General features: G+C 47.6%; 9 non-coding genes across 9 annotated transcripts; all 9 read left to right on the plus strand.

Moving 5' to 3' along the window:
- The first annotated feature begins 182 nt into the window (after positions 1–182).
- LOC142724322 (U2 spliceosomal RNA) lies at positions 183–373 on the plus strand. The gene has a single exon (XR_012876125.1). It is a non-coding gene; the product is annotated as a U2 spliceosomal RNA (small nuclear RNA).
- A 1,304-nt stretch (positions 374–1,677) lies between these two features.
- LOC142724323 (U2 spliceosomal RNA) lies at positions 1,678–1,868 on the plus strand. The gene has a single exon (XR_012876126.1). It is a non-coding gene; the product is annotated as a U2 spliceosomal RNA (small nuclear RNA).
- A 1,288-nt stretch (positions 1,869–3,156) lies between these two features.
- LOC142724326 (U2 spliceosomal RNA) lies at positions 3,157–3,347 on the plus strand. Its single transcript, XR_012876128.1, has one exon. It is a non-coding gene; the product is annotated as a U2 spliceosomal RNA (small nuclear RNA).
- A 1,276-nt stretch (positions 3,348–4,623) lies between these two features.
- LOC142724327 (U2 spliceosomal RNA) lies at positions 4,624–4,814 on the plus strand. The gene has a single exon (XR_012876129.1). It is a non-coding gene; the product is annotated as a U2 spliceosomal RNA (small nuclear RNA).
- Positions 4,815–6,101: 1,287 nt separating this feature from the next.
- On the plus strand, positions 6,102–6,292 carry LOC142724328 (U2 spliceosomal RNA). The gene has a single exon (XR_012876130.1). It is a non-coding gene; the product is annotated as a U2 spliceosomal RNA (small nuclear RNA).
- Positions 6,293–7,568: 1,276 nt separating this feature from the next.
- LOC142724329 (U2 spliceosomal RNA) lies at positions 7,569–7,759 on the plus strand. Its single transcript, XR_012876131.1, has one exon. It is a non-coding gene; the product is annotated as a U2 spliceosomal RNA (small nuclear RNA).
- Positions 7,760–9,039: 1,280 nt separating this feature from the next.
- Positions 9,040–9,230, plus strand: LOC142724330 (U2 spliceosomal RNA). Its single transcript, XR_012876132.1, has one exon. It is a non-coding gene; the product is annotated as a U2 spliceosomal RNA (small nuclear RNA).
- A 1,296-nt stretch (positions 9,231–10,526) lies between these two features.
- LOC142724331 (U2 spliceosomal RNA) lies at positions 10,527–10,717 on the plus strand. The gene has a single exon (XR_012876133.1). It is a non-coding gene; the product is annotated as a U2 spliceosomal RNA (small nuclear RNA).
- Positions 10,718–12,017: 1,300 nt separating this feature from the next.
- LOC142724332 (U2 spliceosomal RNA) lies at positions 12,018–12,208 on the plus strand. The gene has a single exon (XR_012876134.1). It is a non-coding gene; the product is annotated as a U2 spliceosomal RNA (small nuclear RNA).
- Positions 12,209–12,630: the final 422 nt, after the last annotated feature.

A 12,630-nucleotide genomic window follows, 5' to 3' on the forward strand; every position in this document is an offset into this window, starting at 1 on the left:
TGGTGCAAGCAAAAGAAGCAAATCCTGTCTGGCTTCCTCTCCGGCCTTTATTCACCTCCCGTGTAGCTGTGAGTCTGTGAGCCTGCAGGGCCCCATGGAATTGCCTAGAAGTAGGCTGAATCGCTGCAAGGGCTGAACAGCAGTATCGGGCAGGCTCGGGCAACGCGCGGCCCGTTCGGGTTATCGCTTCTCGGCCTTTTGGCTAAGATCAAGTGTAGTATCTGTTCTTATCAGTTTAATATCTGATACGTCCCCTATCTGGGGACCATATATTAAATGGATTTTTAGAACAGGGAGATGGAAATAGAGCTTGCTCTGTCCACTCCACGCATTGACCTGGTATTGCAGTATTTCCAGGACCGGTGCACCCTTTCCTTATGTGTTGACTAAAAGCAGATTCCAAAAGTGTTTTTTGTCTTTGCTATTGTTTCTGTCTTTCTGAAGGGATCTCCCCTTTTAATCCCATTATTTCAACACCTGTTGGACAATGCATGAGTGATAATGAGCTCATTGATTAAATGCAATTAATGAATAGATTGCCACCTCTTGTTGTGTGTCGTCTGTGTTTCTGTGTTTCCGGCATTTCACATTGGAACACCTCATTCACCTTCCTTGTCTTCTCTCCGCCCTCCCTTTTAGGTAAGTTAAAGAGCTGCACCTGAGCCAGCCACTGATTGATTGATTGATTGATTGATTGATTGATTGATTGATTGATTGATTGATTGATTGATTGATTGATGCAGCACAACAGTCAAATAGTGGAGTGGAGTAGGGGAACAGCAAACAGCCAATAAAGCAGCCCGCCCGCTCGCCTGCCCGCCACAATGGACCTACCTGTGTACACTAGATGGATGTGATGGAATGTACTGTCGTCCCTACATTTCAAGAAGAAGTAAGAATTGCAGTTGCAACAAAGCCTTGCTTGCCTACAAAGAGAGCAGCAATTTGGATTTGTTACTATGTTACCTAGAAGAATAACAAACTGTGCAAGGATGGAGGTTGTAGGAGCAAGGAGAAGTTGTCTGTAAAGTTGGTGGATGCCTATTTTCCATTTTGCAGTCCCTTGTCTCCCTCTTGTGGCCTCCTGGAGGCAACTAGCTGTGCAAAAAAAAGACAGCCTGGCGGCCGGCTGTTGCAGTGTTGCCCTCTCAGGCAACACTGAGTGACTGACTGAGCCTCACCGTCTTATATAAAGTTCAGACGGAACTTTGCACGTGTCATAGTGGAGCCCTCAGGATTCCAGAGCCAGCTTTCTGACATCATAATGGGGCCTCAGAGATAAAAGCCTGGGCCCAGGCAGTGTTGGTCAGTGCTGCTCAGCAGGCAGCACTGGACTGGACTGGATTACAGCTGATACAAGGTGTGAAGGAACAAGGGGTGGCTGTGGGCATGCACTTGCTGCCGCTGCCAGTGTTTATCTGCATGGCAGCAGGGCATTTGGGCGTTGCCAGGAAGGCGTTTTTATGTAGATTCCTCCTCTTTCAGCACTGCATTGTGGTGCAAGCAAAAGAAGCAAATCCTGTCTGGCTTTCTCTCCGGCCTTTATTCACCTCCCGTGTAGCTGTGAGTGTGTGAGCCTGCAGGGCCCCATGGAATTGCCTAGAAGTAGGCTGAATCGCTGCAAGGGCTGAACAGCAGTATCGGGCAGGCTCGGGCAACGCGCGGCCCGTTCGGGTTATCGCTTCTCGGCCTTTTGGCTAAGATCAAGTGTAGTATCTGTTCTTATCAGTTTAATATCTGATACGTCCCCTATCTGGGGACCATATATTAAATGGATTTTTAGAACAGGGAGATGGAAATAGAGCTTGCTCTGTCCACTCCACGCATTGACCTGGTATTGCAGTATTTCCAGGACCGGTGCACCCTTTCCTTATGTGTTGACTAAAAGCAGATTCCAAAAGTGTTTTTTGTCTTTGCTATTGTTTCTGTCTTTCTGAAGGGATCTCCCCTTTTAATCCCATTATTTCAACACCTGTTGGACAATGCATGAGTGATAATGAGCTCATTGATTAAATGCAATTAATGAATAGATTGCCACCTCTTGTTGTGTGTCGTCTGTGTTTCTGTGTTTCCGGCATTTCACATTGGAACACCTCATTCACCTTCCTTGTCTTCTCTCCGCCCTCCCTTTTAGGTAAGTTAAAGAGCTGCACCTGAGCCAGCCACTGATTGATTGATTGATTGATTGATTGATTGATTGATTGATTGATTGATTGATGCAGCACAACAGTCAAATAGTGGAGTGGAGTAGGGGAACAGCAAACAGCCAATAAAGCAGCCCGCCCGCTCGCCTGCCCGCCACAATGGACCTACCTGTGTACACTAGATGGATGTGATGGAATGTACTGTCGTCCCTACATTTCAAGAAGAAGTAAGAATTGCAGTTGCAACAAAGCCTTGCTTGCCTACAAAGAGAGCAGCAATTTGGATTTGTTACTATGTTACCTAGAAGAATAACAAACTGTGCAAGGATGGAGGTTGTAGGAGCAAGGAGAAGTTGTCTGTAAAGTTGGTGGATGCCTATTTTCCATTTTGCAGTCCCTTGTCTCCCTCTTGTGGCCTCCTGGAGGCAACTAGCTGTGCAAAAAAAAGACAGCCTGGCGGCCGGCTGTTGCAGTGTTGCCCTCTCAGGCAACACTGAGTGACTGACTGAGCCTCACCGTCTTATATAAAGTTCAGACGGAACTTTGCACGTGTCATAGTGGAGCCCTCAGGATTCCAGAGCCAGCTTTCTGACATCATAATGGGGCCTCAGAGATAAAAGCCTGGGCCCAGGCAGTGTTGGTCAGTGCTGCTCAGCAGGCAGCACTGGACTGGACTGGATTACAGCTGATACAAGGTGTGAAGGAACAAGGGGTGGCTGTGGGCATGCACTTGCTGCCGCTGCCAGTGTTTATCTGCATGGCAGCAGGGCATTTGGGCGTTGCCAGGAAGGCGTTTTTATGTAGATTCCTCCTCTTTCAGCACTGCATTGTGGTGCAAGCAAAAGAAGCAAATCCTGTCTGGCTTCCTCTCCGGCCTTTATTCACCTCCCGTGTAGCTGTGAGTGTGTGAGCCTGCAGGGCCCCATGGAATTGCCTAGAAGTAGGCTGAATCGCTGCAAGGGCTGAACAGCAGTATCGGGCAGGCTCGGGCAACGCGCGGCCCGTTCGGGTTATCGCTTCTCGGCCTTTTGGCTAAGATCAAGTGTAGTATCTGTTCTTATCAGTTTAATATCTGATACGTCCCCTATCTGGGGACCATATATTAAATGGATTTTTAGAACAGGGAGATGGAAATAGAGCTTGCTCTGTCCACTCCACGCATTGACCTGGTATTGCAGTATTTCCAGGACCGGTGCACCCTTTCCTTATGTGTTGACTAAAAGCAGATTCCAAAAGTGTTTTTTGTCTTTGCTATTGTTTCTGTCTTTCTGAAGGGATCTCCCCTTTTAATCCCATTATTTCAACACCTGTTGGACAATGCATGAGTGATAATGAGCTCATTGATTAAATGCAATTAATGAATAGATTGCCACCTCTTGTTGTGTGTCGTCTGTGTTTCTGTGTTTCCGGCATTTCACATTGGAACACCTCATTCACCTTCCTTGTCTTCTCTCCGCCCTCCCTTTTAGGTAAGTTAAAGAGCTGCACCTGAGCCAGCCACTGATTGATTGATTGATTGATTGATTGATTGATTGATTGATGCAGCACAACAGTCAAATAGTGGAGTGGAGTAGGGGAACAGCAAACAGCCAATAAAGCAGCCCGCCCGCTCGCCTGCCCGCCACAATGGACCTACCTGTGTACACTAGATGGATGTGATGGAATGTACTGTCGTCCCTACATTTCAAGAAGAAGTAAGAATTGCAGTTGCAACAAAGCCTTGCTTGCCTACAAAGAGAGCAGCAATTTGGATTTGTTACTATGTTACCTAGAAGAATAACAAACTGTGCAAGGATGGAGGTTGTAGGAGCAAGGAGAAGTTGTCTGTAAAGTTGGTGGATGCCTATTTTCCATTTTGCAGTCCCTTGTCTCCCTCTTGTGGCCTCCTGGAGGCAACTAGCTGTGCAAAAAAAAGACAGCCTGGCGGCCGGCTGTTGCAGTGTTGCCCTCTCAGGCAACACTGAGTGACTGACTGAGCCTCACCGTCTTATATAAAGTTCAGACGGAACTTTGCACGTGTCATAGTGGAGCCCTCAGGATTCCAGAGCCAGCTTTCTGACATCATAATGGGGCCTCAGAGATAAAAGCCTGGGCCCAGGCAGTGTTGGTCAGTGCTGATCAGCAGGCAGCACTGGACTGGACTGGATTACAGCTGATACAAGGTGTGAAGGAACAAGGGGTGGCTGTGGGCATGCACTTGCTGCCGCTGCCAGTGTTTATCTGCATGGCAGCAGGGCATTTGGGCGTTGCCAGGAAGGCGTTTTTATGTAGATTCCTCCTCTTTCAGCACTGCATTGTGGTGCAAGCAAAAGAAGCAAATCCTGTCTGGCTTCCTCTCCGGCCTTTATTCACCTCCCGTGTAGCTGTGAGTGTGTGAGCCTGCAGGGCCCCATGGAATTGCCTAGAAGTAGGCTGAATCGCTGCAAGGGCTGAACAGCAGTATCGGGCAGGCTCGGGCAACGCGCGGCCCGTTCGGGTTATCGCTTCTCGGCCTTTTGGCTAAGATCAAGTGTAGTATCTGTTCTTATCAGTTTAATATCTGATACGTCCCCTATCTGGGGACCATATATTAAATGGATTTTTAGAACAGGGAGATGGAAATAGAGCTTGCTCTGTCCACTCCACGCATTGACCTGGTATTGCAGTATTTCCAGGACCGGTGCACCCTTTCCTTATGTGTTGACTAAAAGCAGATTCCAAAAGTGTTTTTTGTCTTTGCTATTGTTTCTGTCTTTCTGAAGGGATCTCCCCTTTTAATCCCATTATTTCAACACCTGTTGGACAATGCATGAGTGATAATGAGCTCATTGATTAAATGCAATTAATGAATAGATTGCCACCTCTTGTTGTGTGTCGTCTGTGTTCTGTGTTTCCGGCATTTCACATTGGAACACCTCATTCACCTTCCTTGTCTTCTCTCCGCCCTCCCTTTTAGGTAAGTTAAAGAGCTGCACCTGAGCCAGCCACTGATTGATTGATTGATTGATTGATTGATTGATTGATTGATTGATTGATTGATGCAGCACAACAGTCAAATAGTGGAGTGGAGTAGGGGAACAGCAAACAGCCAATAAAGCAGCCCGCCCGCTCGCCTGCCCGCCACAATGGACCTACCTGTGTACACTAGATGGATGTGATGGAATGTACTGTCGTCCCTACATTTCAAGAAGAAGTAAGAATTGCAGTTGCAACAAAGCCTTGCTTGCCTACAAAGAGAGCAGCAATTTGGATTTGTTACTATGTTACCTAGAAGAATAACAAACTGTGCAAGGATGGAGGTTGTAGGAGCAAGGAGAAGTTGTCTGTAAAGTTGGTGGATGCCTATTTTCCATTTTGCAGTCCCTTGTCTCCCTCTTGTGGCCTCCTGGAGGCAACTAGCTGTGCAAAAAAAAGACAGCCTGGCGGCCGGCTGTTGCAGTGTTGCCCTCTCAGGCAACACTGAGTGACTGACTGAGCCTCACCGTCTTATATAAAGTTCAGACGGAACTTTGCACGTGTCATAGTGGAGCCCTCAGGATTCCAGAGCCAGCTTTCTGACATCATAATGGGGCCTCAGAGATAAAAGCCTGGGCCCAGGCAGTGTTGGTCAGTGCTGCTCAGCAGGCAGCACTGGACTGGACTGGATTACAGCTGATACAAGGTGTGAAGGAACAAGGGGTGGCTGTGGGCATGCACTTGCTGCCGCTGCCAGTGTTTATCTGCATGGCAGCAGGGCATTTGGGCGTTGCCAGGAAGGCGTTTTTATGTAGATTCCTCCTCTTTCAGCACTGCATTGTGGTGCAAGCAAAAGAAGCAAATCCTGTCTGGCTTCCTCTCCGGCCTTTATTCACCTCCCGTGTAGCTGTGAGTGTGTGAGCCTGCAGGGCCCCATGGAATTGCCTAGAAGTAGGCTGAATCGCTGCAAGGGCTGAACAGCAGTATCGGGCAGGCTCGGGCAACGCGCGGCCCGTTCGGGTTATCGCTTCTCGGCCTTTTGGCTAAGATCAAGTGTAGTATCTGTTCTTATCAGTTTAATATCTGATACGTCCCCTATCTGGGGACCATATATTAAATGGATTTTTAGAACAGGGAGATGGAAATAGAGCTTGCTCTGTCCACTCCACGCATTGACCTGGTATTGCAGTATTTCCAGGACCGGTGCACCCTTTCCTTATGTGTTGACTAAAAGCAGATTCCAAAAGTGTTTTTTGTCTTTGCTATTGTTTCTGTCTTTCTGAAGGGATCTCCCCTTTTAATCCCATTATTTCAACACCTGTTGGACAATGCATGAGTGATAATGAGCTCATTGATTAAATGCAATTAATGAATAGATTGCCACCTCTTGTTGTGTGTCGTCTGTGTTTCTGTGTTTCCGGCATTTCACATTGGAACACCTCATTCACCTTCCTTGTCTTCTCTCCGCCCTCCCTTTTAGGTAAGTTAAAGAGCTGCACCTGAGCCAGCCACTGATTGATTGATTGATTGATTGATTGATTGATTGATTGATGCAGCACAACAGTCAAATAGTGGAGTGGAGTAGGGGAACAGCAAACAGCCAATAAAGCAGCCCGCCCGCTCGCCTGCCCGCCACAATGGACCTACCTGTGTACACTAGATGGATGTGATGGAATGTACTGTCGTCCCTACATTTCAAGAAGAAGTAAGAATTGCAGTTGCAACAAAGCCTTGCTTGCCTACAAAGAGAGCAGCAATTTGGATTTGTTACTATGTTACCTAGAAGAATAACAAACTGTGCAAGGATGGAGGTTGTAGGAGCAAGGAGAAGTTGTCTGTAAAGTTGGTGGATGCCTATTTTCCATTTTGCAGTCCCTTGTCTCCCTCTTGTGGCCTCCTGGAGGCAACTAGCTGTGCAAAAAAAAGACAGCCTGGCGGCCGGCTGTTGCAGTGTTGCCCTCTCAGGCAACACTGAGTGACTGACTGAGCCTCACCGTCTTATATAAAGTTCAGACGGAACTTTGCACGTGTCATAGTGGAGCCCTCAGGATTCCAGAGCCAGCTTTCTGACATCATAATGGGGCCTCAGAGATAAAAGCCTGGGCCCAGGCAGTGTTGGTCAGTGCTGCTCAGCAGGCAGCACTGGACTGGACTGGATTACAGCTGATACAAGGTGTGAAGGAACAAGGGGTGGCTGTGGGCATGCACTTGCTGCCGCTGCCAGTGTTTATCTGCATGGCAGCAGGGCATTTGGGCGTTGCCAGGAAGGCGTTTTTATGTAGATTCCTCCTCTTTCAGCACTGCATTGTGGTGCAAGCAAAAGAAGCAAATCCTGTCTGGCTTCCTCTCCGGCCTTTATTCACCTCCCGTGTAGCTGTGAGTGTGTGAGCCTGCAGGGCCCCATGGAATTGCCTAGAAGTAGGCTGAATCGCTGCAAGGGCTGAACAGCAGTATCGGGCAGGCTCGGGCAACGCGCGGCCCGTTCGGGTTATCGCTTCTCGGCCTTTTGGCTAAGATCAAGTGTAGTATCTGTTCTTATCAGTTTAATATCTGATACGTCCCCTATCTGGGGACCATATATTAAATGGATTTTTAGAACAGGGAGATGGAAATAGAGCTTGCTCTGTCCACTCCACGCATTGACCTGGTATTGCAGTATTTCCAGGACCGGTGCACCCTTTCCTTATGTGTTGACTAAAAGCAGATTCCAAAAGTGTTTTTTGTCTTTGCTATTGTTTCTGTCTTTCTGAAGGGATCTCCCCTTTTAATCCCATTATTTCAACACCTGTTGGACAATGCATGAGTGATAATGAGCTCATTGATTAAATGCAATTAATGAATAGATTGCCACCTCTTGTTGTGTGTCGTCTGTGTTTCTGTGTTTCCGGCATTTCACATTGGAACACCTCATTCACCTTCCTTGTCTTCTCTCCGCCCTCCCTTTTAGGTAAGTTAAAGAGCTGCACCTGAGCCAGCCACTGATTGATTGATTGATTGATTGATTGATTGATTGATTGATTGATGCAGCACAACAGTCAAATAGTGGAGTGGAGTAGGGGAACAGCAAACAGCCAATAAAGCAGCCCGCCCGCTCGCCTGCCCGCCACAATGGACCTACCTGTGTACACTAGATGGATGTGATGGAATGTACTGTCGTCCCTACATTTCAAGAAGAAGTAAGAATTGCAGTTGCAACAAAGCCTTGCTTGCCTACAAAGAGAGCAGCAATTTGGATTTGTTACTATGTTACCTAGAAGAATAACAAACTGTGCAAGGATGGAGGTTGTAGGAGCAAGGAGAAGTTGTCTGTAAAGTTGGTGGATGCCTATTTTCCATTTTGCAGTCCCTTGTCTCCCTCTTGTGGCCTCCTGGAGGCAACTAGCTGTGCAAAAAAAAGACAGCCTGGCGGCTGGCTGTTGCAGTGTTGCCCTCTCAGGCAACACTGAGTGACTGACTGAGCCTCACCGTCTTATATAAAGTTCAGACGGAACTTTGCACGTGTCATAGTGGAGCCCTCAGGATTCCAGAGCCAGCTTTCTGACATCATAATGGGGCCTCAGAGATAAAAGCCTGGGCCCAGGCAGTGTTGGTCAGTGCTGCTCAGCAGGCAGCACTGGACTGGACTGGATTACAGCTGATACAAGGTGTGAAGGAACAAGGGGTGGCTGTGGGCATGCACTTGCTGCCGCTGCCAGTGTTTATCTGCATGGCAGCAGGGCATTTGGGCGTTGCCAGGAAGGCGTTTTTATGTAGATTCCTCCTCTTTCAGCACTGCATTGTGGTGCAAGCAAAAGAAGCAAATCCTGTCTGGCTTCCTCTCCGGCCTTTATTCACCTCCCGTGTAGCTGTGAGTGTGTGAGCCTGCAGGGCCCCATGGAATTGCCTAGAAGTAGGCTGAATCGCTGCAAGGGCTGAACAGCAGTATCGGGCAGGCTCGGGCAACGCGCGGCCCGTTCGGGTTATCGCTTCTCGGCCTTTTGGCTAAGATCAAGTGTAGTATCTGTTCTTATCAGTTTAATATCTGATACGTCCCCTATCTGGGGACCATATATTAAATGGATTTTTAGAACAGGGAGATGGAAATAGAGCTTGCTCTGTCCACTCCACGCATTGACCTGGTATTGCAGTATTTCCAGGACCGGTGCACCCTTTCCTTATGTGTTGACTAAAAGCAGATTCCAAAAGTGTTTTTTGTCTTTGCTATTGTTTCTGTCTTTCTGAAGGGATCTCCCCTTTTAATCCCATTATTTCAACACCTGTTGGACAATGCATGAGTGATAATGAGCTCATTGATTAAATGCAATTAATGAATAGATTGCCACCTCTTGTTGTGTGTCGTCTGTGTTTCTGTGTTTCCGGCATTTCACATTGGAACACCTCATTCACCTTCCTTGTCTTCTCTCCGCCCTCCCTTTTAGGTAAGTTAAAGAGCTGCACCTGAGCCAGCCACTGATTGATTGATTGATTGATTGATTGATTGATTGATTGATTGATTGATTGATTGATTGATGCAGCACAACAGTCAAATAGTGGAGTGGAGTAGGGGAACAGCAAACAGCCAATAAAGCAGCCCGCCCGCTCGCCTGCCCGCCACAATGGACCTACCTGTGTACACTAGATGGATGTGATGGAATGTACTGTCGTCCCTACATTTCAAGAAGAAGTAAGAATTGCAGTTGCAACAAAGCCTTGCTTGCCTACAAAGAGAGCAGCAATTTGGATTTGTTACTATGTTACCTAGAAGAATAACAAACTGTGCAAGGATGGAGGTTGTAGGAGCAAGGAGAAGTTGTCTGTAAAGTTGGTGGATGCCTATTTTCCATTTTGCAGTCCCTTGTCTCCCTCTTGTGGCCTCCTGGAGGCAACTAGCTGTGCAAAAAAAAGACAGCCTGGCGGCCGGCTGTTGCAGTGTTGCCCTCTCAGGCAACACTGAGTGACTGACTGAGCCTCACCGTCTTATATAAAGTTCAGACGGAACTTTGCACGTGTCATAGTGGAGCCCTCAGGATTCCAGAGCCAGCTTTCTGACATCATAATGGGGCCTCAGAGATAAAAGCCTGGGCCCAGGCAGTGTTGGTCAGTGCTGCTCAGCAGGCAGCACTGGACTGGACTGGATTACAGCTGATACAAGGTGTGAAGGAACAAGGGGTGGCTGTGGGCATGCACTTGCTGCCGCTGCCAGTGTTTATCTGCATGGCAGCAGGGCATTTGGGCGTTGCCAGGAAGGCGTTTTTATGTAGATTCCTCCTCTTTCAGCACTGCATTGTGGTGCAAGCAAAAGAAGCAAATCCTGTCTGGCTTCCTCTCCGGCCTTTATTCACCTCCCGTGTAGCTGTGAGTGTGTGAGCCTGCAGGGCCCCATGGAATTGCCTAGAAGTAGGCTGAATCGCTGCAAGGGCTGAACAGCAGTATCGGGCAGGCTCGGGCAACGCGCGGCCCGTTCGGGTTATCGCTTCTCGGCCTTTTGGCTAAGATCAAGTGTAGTATCTGTTCTTATCAGTTTAATATCTGATACGTCCCCTATCTGGGGACCATATATTAAATGGATTTTTAGAACAGGGAGATGGAAATAGAGCTTGCTCTGTCCACTCCACGCATTGACCTGGTATTGCAGTATTTCCAGGACCGGTGCACCCTTTCCTTATGTGTTGACTAAAAGCAGATTCCAAAAGTGTTTTTTGTCTTTGCTATTGTTTCTGTCTTTCTGAAGGGATCTCCCCTTTTAATCCCATTATTTCAACACCTGTTGGACAATGCATGAGTGATAATGAGCTCATTGATTAAATGCAATTAATGAATAGATTGCCACCTCTTGTTGTGTGTCGTCTGTGTTTCTGTGTTTCCGGCATTTCACATTGGAACACCTCATTCACCTTCCTTGTCTTCTCTCCGCCCTCCCTTTTAGGTAAGTTAAAGAGCTGCACCTGAGCCAGCCACTGATTGATTGATTGATTGATTGATTGATTGATTGATTGATTGATTGATTGATTGATTGATTGATGCAGCACAACAGTCAAATAGTGGAGTGGAGTAGGGGAACAGCAAACAGCCAATAAAGCAGCCCGCCCGCTCGCCTGCCCGCCACAATGGACCTACCTGTGTACACTAGATGGATGTGATGGAATGTACTGTCGTCCCTACATTTCAAGAAGAAGTAAGAATTGCAGTTGCAACAAAGCCTTGCTTGCCTACAAAGAGAGCAGCAATTTGGATTTGTTACTATGTTACCTAGAAGAATAACAAACTGTGCAAGGATGGAGGTTGTAGGAGCAAGGAGAAGTTGTCTGTAAAGTTGGTGGATGCCTATTTTCCATTTTGCAGTCCCTTGTCTCCCTCTTGTGGCCTCCTGGAGGCAACTAGCTGTGCAAAAAAAAGACAGCCTGGCGGCCGGCTGTTGCAGTGTTGCCCTCTCAGGCAACACTGAGTGACTGACTGAGCCTCACCGTCTTATATAAAGTTCAGACGGAACTTTGCACGTGTCATAGTGGAGCCCTCAGGATTCCAGAGCCAGCTTTCTGACATCATAATGGGGCCTCAGAGATAAAAGCCTGGGCCCAGGCAATGTTGGTCAGTGCTGCTCAGCAGGCAGCACTGGACTGGACTGGATTACAGCTGATACAAGGTGTGAAGGAACAAGGGGTGGCTGTGGGCATGCACTTGCTGCCGCTGCCAGTGTTTATCTGCATGGCAGCAGGGCATTTGGGCGTTGCCAGGAAGGCGTTTTTATGTAGATTCCTCCTCTTTCAGCACTGCATTGTGGTGCAAGCAAAAGAAGCAAATCCTGTCTGGCTTCCTCTCCGGCCTTTATTCACCTCCCGTGTAGCTGTGAGTGTGTGAGCCTGCAGGGCCCCATGGAATTGCCTAGAAGTAGGCTGAATCGCTGCAAGGGCTGAACAGCAGTATCGGGCAGGCTCGGGCAACGCGCGGCCCGTTCGGGTTATCGCTTCTCGGCCTTTTGGCTAAGATCAAGTGTAGTATCTGTTCTTATCAGTTTAATATCTGATACGTCCCCTATCTGGGGACCATATATTAAATGGATTTTTAGAACAGGGAGATGGAAATAGAGCTTGCTCTGTCCACTCCACGCATTGACCTGGTATTGCAGTATTTCCAGGACCGGTGCACCCTTTCCTTATGTGTTGACTAAAAGCAGATTCCAAAAGTGTTTTTTGTCTTTGCTATTGTTTCTGTCTTTCTGAAGGGATCTCCCCTTTTAATCCCATTATTTCAACACCTGTTGGACAATGCATGAGTGATAATGAGCTCATTGATTAAATGCAATTAATGAATAGATTGCCACCTCTTGTTGTGTGTCGTCTGTGTTTCTGTGTTTCCGGCATTTCACATTGGAACACCTCATTCACCTTCCTTGTCTTCTCTCCGCCCTCCCTTTTAGGTAAGTTAAAGAGCTGCACCTGAGCCAGCCACTGATTGATTGATTGATTGATTGATTGATTGATTGATTGATTGATTGATTGATGCAGCACAACAGTCAAATAGTGGAGTGGAGTAGGGGAACAGCAAACAGCCAATAAAGCAGCCCGCCCGCTCG

This window comes from Rhinoderma darwinii, unplaced genomic scaffold (genome assembly GCF_050947455.1).
Source record: "Rhinoderma darwinii isolate aRhiDar2 unplaced genomic scaffold, aRhiDar2.hap1 Scaffold_579, whole genome shotgun sequence".
Classification (NCBI taxonomy): Eukaryota; Metazoa; Chordata; class Amphibia; order Anura; family Rhinodermatidae; genus Rhinoderma; species Rhinoderma darwinii.